Source organism: Haemaphysalis longicornis, unplaced genomic scaffold (assembly GCF_048455015.1).
Source record: "Haemaphysalis longicornis isolate Haplotype H1 unplaced genomic scaffold, Haemaphysalis longicornis Haplotype H1 scaffold_14, whole genome shotgun sequence".
Classification (NCBI taxonomy): Eukaryota; Metazoa; Arthropoda; class Arachnida; order Ixodida; family Ixodidae; genus Haemaphysalis; species Haemaphysalis longicornis.
This window is the reverse complement of record NW_027526245.1, coordinates 41,335,526-41,353,261: the sequence shown is the minus strand read 5'-3', so window position 1 is coordinate 41,353,261 and position 17,736 is coordinate 41,335,526.

Genomic DNA, 17,736 nt, shown 5'->3' with positions numbered 1-17,736 from the left:
CAAGGCCAACGAGGGCAAAGAGCGCCAGAGAAGAAGTTATATAATGAAGCGAAGTGATTACCACAAAAAGGTAGGTATAAAAACATGTAAATCGGACAAAGTAAAATCAATTAAAGGTAATGGTGATGGCTGGTGTATAGGGCCAGATTTGATTATGCGTGATATGAGATAAGGATTAAAAACTTAACATCTGACAAATAATCAAACACACGTTTCATAGAAACACTGGCATCGTCACCTAGAAATAGCGATGAATGTAGTGGGATATTTTGTCTGTAGAGTTCTCTGAAGTGTTTGTGTCGTGTTATGTGAAGTGCCTTGCATGTTATTAGTATGTGAACTACGGATATGCCCTCCCCGCACCTGCTACACAGGGGTCTTGGAGATCCCGTGAGCAGGTGGGAATGTGTTGCATGCGTGTGGCCTATCCGTAATCGAGCCAGGGTAACTTCGTTGTGTCTGTTGTGAGTATCAGTGGTGTATGCTCCCAAGAGTGGCTTTATAATGTGTAGTTTGTTGTCAGTCTGTTGATTCCAGTGCGCTTGCCATGTTGTGCGAAGGTGTTGTCTGATGTGTAGTTTCACGTCGGTGTAGGGTAATGTGGTTATGTCTACTGTATTCAAGAGTGTAGCAGCAGCAGCCATTCGATCCGCTGCTTCGTTCCCGGCTATACCACAGTGGCCAGGGACCCAGCAAAGGACTAGTTCAAATTTGTGGACATACACAGACATAATACCCTTGACTATTAGATTTACAACGTGATTTTTTGAAGACTTTGTTGACGACAACGCCCGCACGACACTGAGGGAGTCTGTATATATAATTGATTGTGGGATGTGACTTTGAAGGATATGATTAACAACAAGAAGTACACCATAAGCCTCTGCCGTAAAGATACTCGTATTACTGTTAAGAGTTTTAGTGACATTAAGGCCGGGCCCATGCGCCGCGCAGGACACAGAGGTGGCAGTTTTAGAGGCGTCCGTATAAAATTCAGAAAATTGATACTTCTGCTGCAAATACAAGAAGTGCTGCAGAATTGCACATGTGGGAGCTCGGTTTTTATCTACATGTGTGAAGGATGTGTCGCATGAGACAGGGCGGAGATGCCATGGTTCTATGAAATCTGTTACAGAACTTTGGATGGTATCTAAAAAGGAGACAGCAAGCTCTGACGCTTCCTCTCTAACTCTGTAAGAGAAGGGCGCAGAGAACGATGGTCGATTTAAAAGGAGTTCAGTCATGGAGGTATCATGAAAAACTGATTTAAAAGGATGGCGAAGCATGGATGAAATTTTAAAAGCATAAAGGAGGTCTGTGTATGCTCGCTGACGTTGTAGGTTCCACTTATTACACTCCACATAGAGGCTTTCGACCGGGCTTGTTCGGAAAGCTCCACATGCCAGCCGGAGCCTCAGATGAAGCACTGGGTCCAGCATTTTGAGGGATGTCTTACTTGCTGACCCATAAACAACACTTCCATAGTCCAATCGTGAACCTATCAGGCTAGTAAAAACACGTAAAAGAAGTTGTTTGTCAGCACCATATGAAGAGTGGGAGAGAACCTTCAGTATATTCATGGCCTTTAAGCATTTGTGTTTAAGTTGTTTTATATGTGGAATGAACGAGAGCTTTTCGTCAAGGACTACACCTAAAAACTTGTTTTCATTTCTGACTGGGATTGAGACACCATTGAGTTTGATGTCTGGATCCGGCCGAATGCCACGCCTTTTCGAAAACAAAACACAAGTACACTTCACTGGATTAAATTTAAAACCGTTGCTATCTGCCCAGCCAGCTAGCTTGTTAACACCAAGCTGGACTTGGCGCTCGCAGATAGACAGGTTACAAGACTTAAAGGATAACTGCACGTCGTCTACATAGATTGAGCAGGAAATGGTTGGTGGCAGCGCCTTCCGAAGAGAGTTCATTTTTACAATAAACAAAGTGCAACTCAAAACTCCACCTTGTGGCACACCGTTTTCCTGCACATGAACTCTAGAGAGTGCAGTTCCAACTCGCACGCGAAACGTTCTTTCAGACAGGTAACTGGCAAGCGTGTTCATGATGTTACCCGACATGCCAAAGGACTTCAAGTCGCTGAGGATGCCGTACCGCCAAGCAGTGTCGTACGCCTTTTCAAGATCAAAGAATACCGTCATACAGTACTGCTTATGGAGGTAAGCATCTATAATATATGACTCTAACGCAACGAGTTGATCGTTCGTAGATCGCCCCGCCCTAAAGCCCGCCTGGCAGCTCTATAGAAGACCATTGTACTCTAAGAAGTACACGAGTCTCCTGTTTATCATCTTCTCGAAGAGCTTACACAGGCAGCTTGTCAGGGCAATGGGGCGATAACTGGCGGGAGAGGAAGGGTCCTTCCCTTCGTTTAGGAAAGCCACAACTATGGCCTCCCTCCAAGAGCGAGGAATGTGCCCCGAAAGCCATATGTTGTTGTATAGATGTAGGAGTGTTTCAAGAGTGTCTGGGTGTAGGTGTTGTATCATGGTGTATGTGATTTTGTCTCCACCTGGAGCTGACATCTTACATGTGCTCAGAGCAACCTTCAGCACATGAATTGAAAAACAAGAAATGTAAGAAGTGTGCGACTTGTTGTTATCACGTAGGGACTTCTTTTCTACAGATGTTTTGTGTTTCATGAAAGTGTTTGTGTAGTGTGCTGAACTGGACACGTGTTCGAAGTGTTGTGCAAGTGTGTTAGCCTGGTCTTCCAGTGTGTCCCCTGTTGTACTAACCAGGGGCAGGCTGTGTGTCTGTTGTCCTTTTAGTTTTCGTATTCGTGTCCAGCCTTTGTGTGTATCAGTGTATGAATTGATGGAAGTGAGGAAGGTGCGCCAAATCTCCCTTTTCGCCTCACGACACACTCGCTTCCCAAAAGCATTTGCCCGTTTAAAAGAAATGAGGTTGTCTGACGTGGGATACCGGCGAAGGACACCCCACGCCTTGTTCTGGGCCTCTCGCGCCCGCCTGCAGTCCTCGTTCCACCAGGGCCTCCTTGGGGTGCGGCACAAACTGGAGGCCTGGGGAATGGACTTTTCGGCGGCGTCGAGGATGTGCGCCGTGACGAGTTGGGCGGCTTCCTCCACGTGTAGGTGTTTTATGGATGTGTGGTGTAGTTGAGATGTTTGTGTGAATGTGCTCCAGTTTGCTTGTGATTCATTAAACCTTTTATGGGAAGATGGACTGCTCGGGTCTATACCTATATACGTTAATAAAGTGGGGAAATGGTCACTAGCATATGGGTCTGTGCCCACACCCCACTCGACATGGAAAGAGAACTGCGGAACCAATGGCCAAGTCAAGATGCGAGTATGTATTGTGTCCTAAGTTATGGTATGTAGGCTGTTTTTTGTTGAAAAGGCATGCTCCGGAGGATGTAAGGAACTTCTCTATCAGGCGACCTCGGGCATCTGTTCGGGTGGAGCCCCAAAGAGAGTTGTGCGCATTAAGGTCGCCTGTTAGTATGTATGGTTCGGGCAGCTGGTCAACCAGTGCCTCGAAATCAGAGCTCACAAGTGCAAAATCAGGAGAGATGTAAATGGAGCATACCGTTATCAACCTATTAAACATTATGGTACGGATCGCTACAGCCTCGAGGATAGTGTTTAAAGTGACAGGGTGGCATGCTAATAATTTCCGGGCGATAATGGCCACACCTCCTGAAGAGTGGGTGCAGCCAACCCTGTACTTTCTGAATACCATGTACCTGTTTAAGAAAGTTGTTTGTTTAGAGTTGAGGTGGGTTTCCTGGAGACACACAATACTTGGCTGACTGGCATGCAGAATCTCATACACATCGTCAAGATTTTTAAGGAGGCCTCCACAGTTCCATTGGATGATATTTTCTGTTCCCATTATTTATATTTAAGAATGACTGGAATGTGTGTGTTCGTGTGTGCTCATGTGTCGTCTTTCGGGGCTGTTACTCTTGGATTGGGCTTTTTGGGCCTTTCTGTAGGCTTGGAAGTCGGTGGCCGCTCCTTGCGCTGCGTTGCAGGCAGGAACGGCCCAACATCCATCTCGTCGTCGGATGTCCGAGGGGTGCCCGACGGACCAGGCCCCCCGGACTTGGCCCCCCTTCGGGAGCCTTTCGTTTGAGCCGCCACCGTCGTAAGCGCCAGAGGTGGCAAAGGCGGTGCGGTGGCGGTGGGAGCCGGTGCGGGGCCCGTGGTGTCCATCACCTCGGTACCCTCCAACGCACTGGACGACGAGGAGACAGAGGCGGGAGCGGCACCGGTCCCGACAGGAGTGGTTTGCGCCACAACCGCTGCTGCCTCAGCAAGCGGCGTGGTGCCGGGTTGGGCTGCGTGAGGCAACCGAGCGGGGGGCGGGGGCGGGACCAGGTCAGACTCGCTGAACTGGGTCCCTGTGGACACCAGACGCCGCTCCGCCCCCCGGCGAGCCGCGTCAGCGTACCTCCCCAGAGGGAAAGAGGCGAACCTCTTTCTCGCCTCCGGGAAGGTGCTGTTCTCGGTTACCTTGATGTTGATTATCTTATTTAGAGTTGGAACTTTTCGCACTTGCGGGAGTACGCTGCATGCGGTCCCCCGCAGTTTACACAAGTGAGGGTATCGGATTGGCAGTTGTCACTAGGATGATCGTGCGCCGCGCATTTCGCACACGTCGTTCGGCCACGGCAAGACTTCGTACCGTGCCCGAACCGCTGGCACTTAAAACAGCGCCACGGGTTCGGGATGTGCGGACGTATTGAGCACCGTATAAAACCTGCATATATATGTTGTGGGAGAACTGCGCGGTCAAAGGTCAAAATAATGTGCTTGGTGGGAATCTCCCTGTCGTCTCTGCTGATAGTGATGCGTCTCACGGCAGTGACGCCCTGATCCTTCAAGCCGGCAAGGAGATCCGCATCCGTTTCGTTCAGGAGGTCTGTCTCGGATATCACACCCTGCAAGCTGTTGAGGCTCCGATGGGGTGTGACCCGGATGTCGAGATCAGCCAGTCTAGTCTGAGCAAGAAGCTTTGCAGACTGCTGCTTGTCATTTATTTCAATTAGGAGTTCACCAGACTTTTGTTTTTTACACTTATATGATTTTCCTACTATGGCTTCAAGATACTTGGCAATCAAGAAGACTGACTGAGATGCAAGAGGGTGGGTTGGATTGATGGATTCCATGACAAGAAATCGAGAAAAATTATCTGGTTCAGGAAATGTCAAAGATGGCAATGAAGGAAAATATACTTCGGTGCGGCCCCTTTTCAGGGACCGATCACGTTTGAGGGGGGGGGTTTAGAGAATGCCATACATCATAGTATAGAAGCAGGGGACGGGGGTACTTTCTTCTCAAACCTTACCCTGATAGCCTGAGAGGTCCCGGAGCTCCCTGCCTGGTAAACAGACAGGGAGCCCATCCGCCGGAGCTTGACCAAGGCTCCGACGGCCACCATTTGAGGCTTCTACCCTTCACCTTTAAACACATCACCACGGTAGGTTACAGTTTATGTTGGGGGCTCGGGGTCCGCGGTGTCGCCAACACCGTCACCATGAATACTCAAGGTGCCCCGTGCGGGGCCCTAATGTTGCTCTGGCAGATGATCTTCTCAATGTCAGCATAGGAACCATCAGCAAGTTGAACAGCAGAGCTGTTAGTTTTCTTCCCTACAGCATACTTGCAGGTGGTGAGTACGCATGCGTCCATACTGCACAGAGTTCGCGAGGTTGACATAATTGTCAGGACAATATGGAACACCTCTTCCAAAAAAAACGAACCCCTGCCACAGCATTTGTTTTCTGTGTCACCGCAGTGTCAAGGGAAGCGCAATAGTCACTGGCTATTTCCTCAGTTGTCACTTGAAGCAGGTTATCCACAACATTCTCTATTTGCAGTGTACGGCAAATTTCGTGAGGAACCCCATTGAAGGACTTCACAACACTTTTCAATTTCCTGTTGCCTGATTCACAGGGATAGGCTGAATGGGCCCCGAATGGTCCCTATTGACGCACACTCCTATGTGCAGCGGCTGGTGCACGTTGAACGTCATGCACACCTTGTCATACAGGTGTTCGGCACTAACATGAAACTCAACAAGGAGCTCCTCGGCTCGTGCTATGTCCGAGGCAATGATTTCTCGCTTTATCAGAACGTGGACGGCCTCAACAAAACATGCCCAGTGTGCAATGCCAGCCCTGTCCAAAAGGCCTTCGAGTACTGGCACGCTATAGCATACGAGTCAGTTCTCGTATTCCTCCAACTTCAATCACCTTTGGTCCTTTGCGATTCTCGGCACACGCTTCACTTCCCGAGGAGGAGTGATTGCAACTAGTTTATGGCCTATGGCACCTTCATGCTTCCCAATTAGCCACATTTTTAGGAATTGTCTTGTCACTCCCAACATGATGCAATGCATGTAGTCCGGGATAAAACCCCAGACTATGTGAAATTGCTGCAAGTTAAGAAGTGCTGAAACAGTCATGATGCCACTTCAGGCTCTCCTTGCTCTGAGGCAATTTCCATTTGTGAAACCATTTGCTCTTCTGACTTGTCCAGAAGCTCTTCTTCGTGTACTGGGTACCTCAGGGCCCCAGCAGAGCTTTCCCCAACTTGTAGGCACCAATTGCAGCCACTGAACTCTGTAAGGCCCTGCACTGGAGCTCTTGCTACAGAGTCTACCGCGCAACAAATCCAGAGTGCTTTGAAGAGCTTCCTCTCCCCTTCATGTTCGAGCATGAATCCATTCGTACTTAAGTCATTCATAGACTCCACAAATGCGCCCTGAAAGAGCCCCACCTCTGTTTTTTTCTTCCAAACCAGAAGACAGCTAGCACACGCTTGTCTATTCTTTGTTCAGCGGGCAGTTCATTCACTAAAAACTCGATTGGCCATATTAAAGTGCCACTTGATTTAAAAAGTGGCGTGACATCAGCATTTGTTGTCAGGTTTATATTGTGCCCAGCATCCATTCTTGACGCAACGAACTATTTCTCCATCCGAAATATCTCATATGACATCTACTGGTTCAAGAGGCTTTGAGAGGTCCAAAATGCTGCACCCCTTAATGATGATGGTTTAAGTTTAATGGCGCAAGGCCGACATTGGCAAAGAGCGCCAAATACACAGTTATTTCATGAGGAGGAAAACGAATAAAATCAGTTAATGACTATGAGCACGGCTGGTGTAAAGGGCCAGGGTGAAGAAAATGAGTGGTTAAAAGATAAATAAGGTGGCTGGTGTATAGGACCAGGGGTAAAACTATGGGTGGTATGAGATGAGTTGTAAGAAATGAACTTCAGATAGGAACTTAAAGGTGCGCTGAACAGAGAACATGGCATCGTCTCCTAAGAAGTATGACGGGTGTGGTGAAATATATCGTGTGTGTAGTTGTGGGAAGTGTTTGCATCGTGCAATGTCGAGTGCCTTACATTGTATGAGGATGTGGATCACGGATAGGGCCTCTCCGCACCTGCTGCACAGAGGTTTGGAGATCCAGTGAGCAGGTGCGAGTGCGTTGCATGTCTGTGCCCTATCCGCAATCTAGCCAAGGCGACCTCAGTGTATCTATTACGTGTGTCGGTGGTGTATGGTCCTAAGAGTGGTTTCATTACGTGTAACTTGTCTGTTTGTTCGCTCCAGTGTGCCTACCATGTTTTGCAAACTTGTTGTCTGATGTGTGGTTTCACGTCGGTGTAGCGTAATGTGGCTATGTCTACTGTATTCAAGAGTGTAGCAGCAGCAGCCATTCGATCTGCTGCTTCATTCCCGGCTATACCACAGTGCCCAGGGACCCAGCAAAGGACGAGTTCAAATTTGTGGACATACACAGACATAATTCCTTTGATGATAAGATTTACAACGTGATTTTTTGAAGACTTTGTTGACAATGTCCGCACAACACTGACGGAATCTGTATAGGTAATGCATTGTGGGATGTGACTTTGAAGTATATGATTGACAACAACTACACCATAAGCCTCTGCCATAAAGATACTTGTATTACTGCTAGGAGTTCTCGTGACACTAAGGCCGGGCCCATGCGCCGCGCAGGACACGGAGGAGTAGATTTTAGAGGCATCCATGTAAAATTCAGAACAGTGATACTTCTGCTGCAAATACAAGAAGTGCTGCAGAATTGCACATGTGGGAGCTCGGTTTTTATCTACATGTGTGAATGATGATGATGATGTTTAGAGTTTAATGGCGCAAGGCCGACTAAGGGCAAAGAGCGCCAAACAAAAGTGATTACATGAAAGTGACATGGAAGTAAAAGAACATTTCAGTAAAAATAAAGAAAGTAAAACACAACGTAATGAAAATGACTGGTGTAGAGGGCCAGGTTGTCAACATGCATGATAAGAAATGAGACGTAAAAATTTTACGTCGGTGAGAAACTCGAAAACACGTTTGATTGAAAACAGGGCTTCGTCTCCTAAGAAGTATGACGGGTGTGGTGGAATATGTCGTGTGTGTAGTTGTGGGAAGTATTTTCGTCGTGTAATGTCGAGTGCCTTACATTTTATGAGGATGTGGATCACGGATAGGGCCTCTCCGCACCTGCTGCACAGAGGTCTTGGAGATCCAGTTAGCAGGTGCGAGTGCGTTGCGTGCGTGTGCCCTATCCGTAATCTAGCCAAGGCGACTTCTATGTATCTGTTCCGTGTGTCGGAGGTGTACGGTCCCAAGTGAGGTTTTATTACGTGTAACTTGTTGTCTGTCTGTTCACTCCAGTGTGTTTGCCATGTTTTGCGAAGTTGTTGTCTGATGTGTGGTTTCACGTCGGTGTAGGGTAATGTGGTTATGTCTACTGTATTCAAGAGTGTAGCAGCAGCAGCCATTCGGTCCGTTGCTTCGTTCCCGGCCATACCACAGTTGCCAGGGACCCAGCAAAGAACAAGTTCAAATTTGCGTACATACACAGACATAATACCCTTGACTATTAAATTTATAACGTGATTTTTTGAAGACTTTGTTGACGACAACGCCCGCACAACACTGAGAGAATCTGTATATATAATGAATTGTGGGATGTGGCTTTGAAGGATATGATTAACAACCAGAAGTACACCATAAGCCTCTGCCGTAAAGATACTTGTGTTACTGTTAAGAGTTCTCGTGACACTAAGGCCGGGCCCATGCCCCGCGCAGGACACCGAGGTGGAAGTTTTAGAGGCGTCCGTATAAAATTCAGAACATTGGTACTTCTGCTGCAAATACAAGAAGTGCTGCAGAACTGCACATGTGGGAGCTCGGTTTTTATCTACCTGTGCGAAAGATGTGTCGCATGATACAGGGCGGAGGTGCCATGGTGCTATAAAATCTGTTTGAGAACTTTGTATGGTGTCTGAAAAGGAGACAGAAAGCTCTGACGCTTCCTCTCTAACTCTGTAAGAGAAGGGCGCAGAGAAAGATGGTCGATTTAAAAGGAGTTCACTCATGGATCTATCATAAAAAACTGATTTAAAAGGATGGTGAGGCATGGATGAAATTTTAAAAGCATAAAGAAGGTCTGTGTATGCTCGCTGACGTTGTAGGTTCCATTTGTTGCACTCGACATACAGGCTTTCAACTGGACTAGTCCGGAAGGCGCCACACGCCAAGCGGAGCCCTAGATGAAGCACAGGGTCCAGCATTTTCAGGGATGTTTTACTTGCTGACCCATAAACAACACTACCATAGTCCAATCATGAACCTATCAAGCTGGTAAAAACACGTAAAAGAAGTTGTTTGTCAGCACCAAAAGAGATGTGCGACAGAACCTTAAGGATATTCATTGTTTTTAGGCATTTATGTTTTAGCTGTTTTACGTGCGAAATGAATGTAAGCTTTTCGTCAAAGGTTATGCCTAAACACTTGTGTTCCTTTTTGACAGGAATCAAGACACCATTGAGTTGAATGTCAGGATCCGGCCGGATACCACACCTCCTGGAAAACAGAACACAAGTGCACTTTCCCGGATTAAATTTAAAACCGTTGCTATCTGCCCAGCCGGCAAGCTTGTTCACACCAAGCTGGACTTGCCGCTCGCAGACAGACAAGTTACAAGACTTAAAAGATAATTGTACGTCGTCTACATAAATTGAACATGAAATCGACGGTGGCAATGCCTTCCGAAGAGAATTCATTTTTACAATAAAAAGGGTGCAACTTAAAACTCCACCTTGTGGCACGCCGTTTTCCTGCACATGAACCCTAGAGAGTGCAGTTCCAACTCGCACGCGAAACGTTCTTTCAGACAGGTAACTGGCAAGCGTGTTCATCATGTTACCCGACATGCCAAAGGACTTCAAGTCGCTAAGGATGCCATACCGCCAAGCAGTATCGTACGCCTTTTCAAGATCAAAGAAGACTGTCATACAGTACTGCTTGTGGAGGAGAGCATCTTTGATATAAGACTCTAATGCAACCAGTTGATCGTTGGTAGATCGCCCCGCCCGGAAGCCTGCCTGGCAGCTCTCGAGAAGACCATTGTACTCTAAGAAGTACACAAGTCTCCTGTTTATCATCTTCTCGAAGAGCTTACACAGGCAGCTTGTCAGGGCAATGGGGCGATAACTGGCAGGAGAGGAAGGGTCCTTCCCTTCCTTTAGGACAGCCACTACTATGGCCTCCCTCCAAGAGCGTGGGATGTGCCCCGAAAGCCATATTTTATTATATAGGTGTAAGAGTGTTTCAAGAGTGTCTGGGTGTAGGTGCTGTATCATGGTGTATGTAATCTTATCTGCGCCTGGAGCTGAAGGTTTGCACGTGCTCAGGGCAGCCCTCAACTCATAGAGAGTGAATTCAGAGTTGTAAGAAGTTTTTGATTTGTCTTTGTCGTGTAAGGGCTTTTTTTCTGCAGATGTTTTGTGTTTCATGAAAGTGTTTGTATAGTGTGCTGAACTAGACACGTGTTGGAAGTGTTGTGCAAGTGTGTTAGCCTGGTCTTCCAGTGTGTCCCCTGTTGTGCTAACCAGGGCCAGGCTGTGTGTCTGTTGTCCTTTGAGCTTGCGTATACGTGTCCAGACTTTCTGTGTGTCTGTGTATGAATTAATGGATGTCAAGAAGGTGTGCCAACTCTCTCGTTTTGCCTCACGGCGCACACGTTTTCCTAACGCCTTGGCCCGTTTGAACAAAATGAGGTTACCCGACGTGGGGTACCGACGAAGGACACCCCACGCCTTGTTCTGGGCCTCTCGCGCCCGCCTGCAGTCCTCATTCCACCACGGCCTCCGCTGGTTGCGCGGGGCACCAGAGGCGTGGGGAATGGACTTTTCGGCGGCGTCGAGGATGTGCGCCGTGAGCAGTTGGGTAGCTTCTTCAACGTGTAGGTGTCTTATGAATGTGTGGTGTAGTTTGGATGTCTCTGTAAATGTATTCCAGTTAGCTCTTGCTTCATTAAACCTTTTATGGGAAGATGGACTGCTCGGGCCTGTACCTATATACGTTAATGAAGTGGGGAAATGGTCACTACCATATGGGTCCGTGCCCACACCCCACTCAAGACATGGAAAGAGAATTGCAGAGCCAATAGCCAGGTCAAGATGTGAGTATGTGTTGTGACCTATGTTATGGTATGTAGGCTGTTTATTGTTGAAAAGGCATGCTCCAGAGGATGTAAGAAACTTCTCTATCAGGCGACCTCGGGCATCCGTACGAGAAGAGCCCCAAAGAGAATTGTGAGCATTAAGGTCGCCTGTTAGAATGTATGGTTAGGGCAGCTGGTCAACCAGCGCCTCGAAGTCAGAACTCAAAAGTGTAACATCAGGAGGAATGTATATGGAGCATACCGTTATCAACCTATTAAATATTATTAAGCGTATTGCTACAGCCTCAAGGATAGTGTTTAAAGTGACAGGGTGGCATGCTAATGATTTCCGGACGATTATGGCCACACCGCCAGAAGAGTGTGTGCAGCCATCCCTGTCTTTCCTGTATACCAGGTAACTATTCAAGAAATTTGTGTGTTTAGAATTCAAATGTGTTTCCTGAACACACATTACACTTGGCTGATTGCTATGCAGAATCTCATACACGTCGTCAAGATTATTCAGAAGGCCACTGCAGTTCCATTGTACTATGTTCTCTCTTCCCATTATGAAGTGTTCGTAGCTACTGGACTGTGTTGTTGATGTGTCGTCTTTCGGGGCTGTGACTCTCGTCTTTTTTGGCTTGTCGGGAGGCTTTGGCGTCGGGACGCGTTCCTTGCGGTGCACCGCAGACAAGAACGGACCGACGTCCATTTCATCCTCGGATGTCCTCGGAGCGCCTGAGGGATCAGGCTCCTTGGACCGCGAACCCTTTGGGGCGCGCTTTTCCTTGCCCGCAACCACCGAGGGATTCAGGAACGCCTCGGATGGCGCAGGCGGTTCGGTGGGGGTGGGAGCTGCCGCTGGCTCCCCCAAGTCCATCTCTTCTGCACCCTCGCCTGTGGCTTGGGACGCTGGAGTGGAAGTGGAGGATGCAACATCGCTTCCACCAGACGTGGTTGCTCCCACAGCCACTGCTGGCTCAGCGAGCGGTGCGGAGGCGGGTTGGGCTGCCTGAGGCAACCCAGGGGGGGCGGACTCGGGACCAAGTCCGACTCGCGGTACTGGGTCCCCGCAGAAACCAGACGCCGCTCCGCCCCCCGGCGAGCTGCGTCGGCGTACCTCCCCAGAGGGAAAGAGGCGAACCTCTTCCGCGCCTCTGGGAAAGTGATGTTTTCTGTTACCTTGATGTTGATTATCTTTTTTTCTTTCTGGATCATTTCACACGTGCGGGAGTACGCAGCATGAGGTCCATGACAGTTGCTGCACATTAATTGTTCAGCCTGGCAGTTATCTGTCTCATGATCTTGCGATGAACATTTCGCACACGTTGTTTTTCCACGACAGGAGGTGGTGCCATGCCCAAACCGTTGGCACTTGAAACAGCGCCGCGGGTTCGGGATGTACGGCCGGACAGAACAATGAATGAAACCTGCTTTGATGGATTCGGGGAGTGAGGAACGGTCAAATGTTAAGATTATATGCTTTGTCATGATTTGCTTATTATCTCGCCGCATGGTGATGCGCCTCACTGCCGTCACGCCCTCGCCTTTCAGACCTTCGAGCAGATCGGCTTCTGTCTCATTTATCAGATCTGGCTCAGAAATCACACCCTGAGAGCAATTGAGGCTACGGTGGGGTGTGACTCTGATGTCCAGATCTGCCATGCGATTCTGGGTAAGGAGGCTTGTGGCTTGCTGGTGAGTGTTCACCTCGACCAGGACTTCGCCGGTTCTCAGTTTCTTGGCTTTGAAAGACTTGCCCAGGATGCCTTCAAGGAATTTGGTGATAAGGAACACTGACTGGGAGGAGATAGGATTTGACTTGTCAAGAGATTCAACAATTAAGAAGCGCGGATAGTTATCTGGCTTTTGGGATGCAATTGTTGGCAAGGGTGGGAATGAAGCTTCGGTGCGGCTTCTTTTCGGGGGCCGATCACGTTTGGGGGGGGGTTTGGAAAATGCCATATGATACATTGGAAAGCAGGGAGACGGGGGTACTTTCTTCTTTGACCGTACCCTGGTAGCCAAAGAGGTCCCGGAGCTCCCTGCCTGGTGAACAGACAGGGAGCCCATCCGCCGGAGCTTGACCTGGGCTCCGACGGCCACCGTTCGTGGTTTCTAACCCTCCACCTATAAACACATCGCCACGGTTGGATCCAGCTTATGTTTGGGGGCTCGGGGTCCGCGGTATCGCCAGTACCGTCACCAAGATTGCTCAAGGTGCCCCGTGCGGGGCACCTTTTTTTCTAGATAAAAAGCTCGCTTTTTATCTAGATGTGTAAAAGATGTGTCGCATGATACAGGGCAGAGATGCCATGGTGCTATGAGATCTGTTACAGAACTTTGGATGGTATCTAAAAAGGAGACAGCAAGCTCTGACGCTTCCTCTCTAACTCTGTAAGAGAAGGGCGCAGAGAACGATGGTCGATTTAAAAGGAGTTCAGTCATGGAGGTATCATGAAAAACTGATTTAAAAGGATGTTGAGGCATGGATGAAATTTTAAAAGCATAGAGGAGGTCTGTGTATGCTCGCTGACGTTGTAAGTTCCATTTGTTGCACTCTACATAAAGGCTTTCAACTGGACTAGTCCGGAAAGCACCACACGCCAAGCAGAGCCCTAGATGAAGCACAGGGTCTAGCATTCTGAGGGATGTTTTAGTGGTTGACCCATAGACAACGCTACCATAGTCCAATCGTGAACCTATCAAGCTGGTAAAAACACGTAAAAGAAGTTGTTTGTCAGCATCAAAAGAGATGTGCGACAGAACCTTCAGGATATTCATTGTTTTTAAGCATTTATGTTTTAGTTGTTTTATGTGTGACACGAATGTGAGCTTTTCGTCAAAGATTATACCTACCCTGCACGGGGCACCTTGAGTAATCTTGGTGACGGTGAGTGGCGACACCGCGTACCCCGTGCCCCCCATACTTAAGCTGTCACCTACCGTGGCTAGAAGTTGAAAGGTGAAAGGTTAGAAGCCGTGAACGGTGGCCGTCGGAGCCTTGGTCAAGCTCCGGCCGATGGGCTTCCTGCCTGTCTACCAGGCAGGGAGCTCCGGGACCTCTTTGACTACCAGGGTAAGGTCAAAGAAGAAAGTACCCCCGTCTCCCTGCTTTCCAATGTATCATATGGCATTTTTCAAACCCCCCTTCCCCCAAACATGATCGGCACCCGAAAAGGGGCCGCACCGAAGTTTCGTTCCCACCTCTTCCAACAAATGTCTTATCAACAACCGTGAATAACTATGCTCGTTTTCTTGTGATTGAGTCAGCTGACTCAGCAAGACCTGTCGCTTTCATGTCCGTATTCTTGATTTCTAAATTTCTGCAAAGCACCTTAGGTGGCAAATATCAAGCTAAAAAGCTTAGGACCGGAGAAATCCTTGTAGAACTCAGTGCCGAAGAACAAGCCCGCACTCGTGCACGAACCCGCATCCAAGATCTGGACATCAGGGTCACGCCCCGCAGGTTCCTAAACAGCTCTCAGGGTGTGATTTCTCAGACAAATCTCCTGACGGAAACAGATGCCGACATTCTGGAAGGTTTAAAGGATCAGGGCGTCACAGCTGTGCGGCGCATCACGATGCGCAGGGACGACAAGATAATCCCCACCAAACACATTATCCTGACCTTTGACCGCTCGGCACTTCCACAATATATAAATGCCGGCTTCATTCGTTGCTCCATTCGTCCTCACATTCCGAACCCGCGCCGCTGCTTCAAGTGCCAGCGGTTCGGGCATGGTTTAAACTCTTGCCGTGGCCGAACGACTTGTGCAAAATGCGCGGCGTACGATCACCCCAGCGACAACTGCCCATCCGACACCCTCACTTGTGTCAACTGCGGGGGGCCGCATGCAGCGTACTCCCCCAAATGTGAAAAATTTTAAACAGAGAAAAAGATCATCAACATCAATATCACTGAGAACATCACCTTCCCAGAGGCGCGAAAGAGGTTCGCCTCTTTCTCCCTGGGGAGGTACACCGACGCAGCTCGCAGGGGGGCGGAGCGGCGTCTGGTTTCGGCTGGGGCCCAGTACCGCGAGTCGGACTTGGTCCAGCCCCCGCCCCCCCCCTGGGTTGCCTCATGCAGCCCAACCCCGCACCACGCCGGTTGCGGAGGCTGCAGCGGTTGTGGTTCCAACCGTCTCTGTTGGAACCGATGGCGCTCCCGCCCCTGCTCCCCGTCCTCCATTGCGTTGGGGGGTGCCGAGGGGATGGACACCGGGGGCCGCGCATCGGCTCCCACCGTGCCGCACCGCCCGTGCCACTTCTGGTGCCCCCGACACCCGCGGCGGTGGCGGCTCAAACGAAGGGCTCCCGAAGGGGGGACAAGTCCGGGGGACCCGGTTCGACGGGCACACCCAGGACATCGGACGACGAGATGGACGTCGTGCCGTTCTTGCCTGCAACGCAGCGCAAGGAGCGGCCTCCGACGTCCAAGCCTACAGAAAGGCCCAAAAAGACCAATCCAAGAGTCACAGCCCCGAAAGACGACACATACACATACACACTCCTGTAGCTCTCACACTAAATAATGGGAAGAGAAAACATAATACAATGGAACTGTAGAGGCCTACTTAAAAATCTTGACGATGTGTACGAGATACTGCACTCCAATCCGCCAAGTGTCCTATGCCTACAAGAAACCCATTTAAATTCCAAACATACAAATTTCTTGAATAGTTACCTGGTATTTAGGAAGGACAGGGATGGTGGTGGTACATCTTTCGGGGGTGTGGCCATCATTGCCCGAAAGTCCTTGGCGCGTCACACTACCCAGTTACAGACCGTCCTTGAGGCTGTCGCCATTCGTACCATAATTTTCAATAGGCTAATAACACTATGCTCCGTTTACATCCCTCCCGATTTCCAGCTCTCGAGCTCGGATTTCGAGGGCCTTGTAGATCAGCTACCCGCACCTTTCATTGTCTTAGGCGACATCAACGCACATAACTCTCTTTGGGGCTCTGCCCGCACGGATGCCCCAGGTCGCCTTATCGAAAAATATCTAACAGCTTCGGGAGCATGCCTATTCGATAAAAACAAGCCTACATATCATATTATAAGACACAACACTTATTCACACCTCGACTTGGCTATTGGCTCTGCAGTACTCTTTCCATCTCTTGAATGGGATGTTGGCATACTTTCTCTGCTCGGTGAAGCCGAAAACATTGCCAAGGAAAATGTGGCCACAAGCAGTGGAATTGCTATTAGAGGTTCACCTACAAAGGGGTGCTCAGGATTCAAATCGAAGAAAATAACGGAAGTGTCAGTAGATGGAATGGAAGTGATGGATCTGCCCATGAAGAAGTCCTTGCCTAACAAGGAACACTGCCCACATGAAGAAAATTTCTATTCCCAGCTGGATTATGGAACCGGAAATCTCTCCCAGCTTGGAAATTTTCCAGCTGGGAGAGATTTCCAGACCCATAATCCAGCTGAGAATGCAAACTTCCCATCCAGAATTTCTAGCTGGACATTTGCTCTTCCAGCTCGGAAATTTTCCAGCTGGGAGAGATTTCGGGTTCCTTAATCCAGCTGGGAATGCGAAATTCCCGTCCAGAATTTCTAGCTGGAAATTTGCTCTTCCAGCTGGGAAATTTCCCAGCTGGGAGAGATTTCCAGTTTCATAATCCAGCTGGGAATGCAAAATTCCCGGTTGAATTTTTGGGTGGAAATCTGTGAAGTCTGGTTTAATCTCCAACTGCATTTCCAGCTATATGTTGGGGGCTTGCGTTACATTCTCAACTCGGATTTTCATAAATTCTGCTAAATCGATGTGCTACAGGTACAAGAAAAACGGACGTGCTTCCCAATTCAATTTTTTTGCAAGACTGCTGGATAACTAAAGTAGTAGCATTCATTGTACACTAAGGGCTAATAAATAAATAAGCTTTTAGCTTGCACTAAGCAATTCTGCTGTCGTGCAAGCTGAAATGTCCCAGAACTCGTGGAAGCACTATTTTAAATTTTTTATTTACTGCTCGTGCCGACTTGCTGACTTGACTAGAATCTTGCCGACAGTGCAAGGAACTTTGGCGTTGTTTAGGCTTTTGCAAGCTTCAGCTTTTTTTTAACATCTTGGATCTTCTCGCTCAGGATGCGGGGGACACTGGATGCTGCCACAGTGATCTCGCTTTTTTCAGTTTGCCCCTGTGATCCAGGCATGCTGAAAAAGAAGAATCTAAATTATTATACTCGCTCAAATTATAAAGCAGCACTTACCGTAAACAACATTCAACTTTG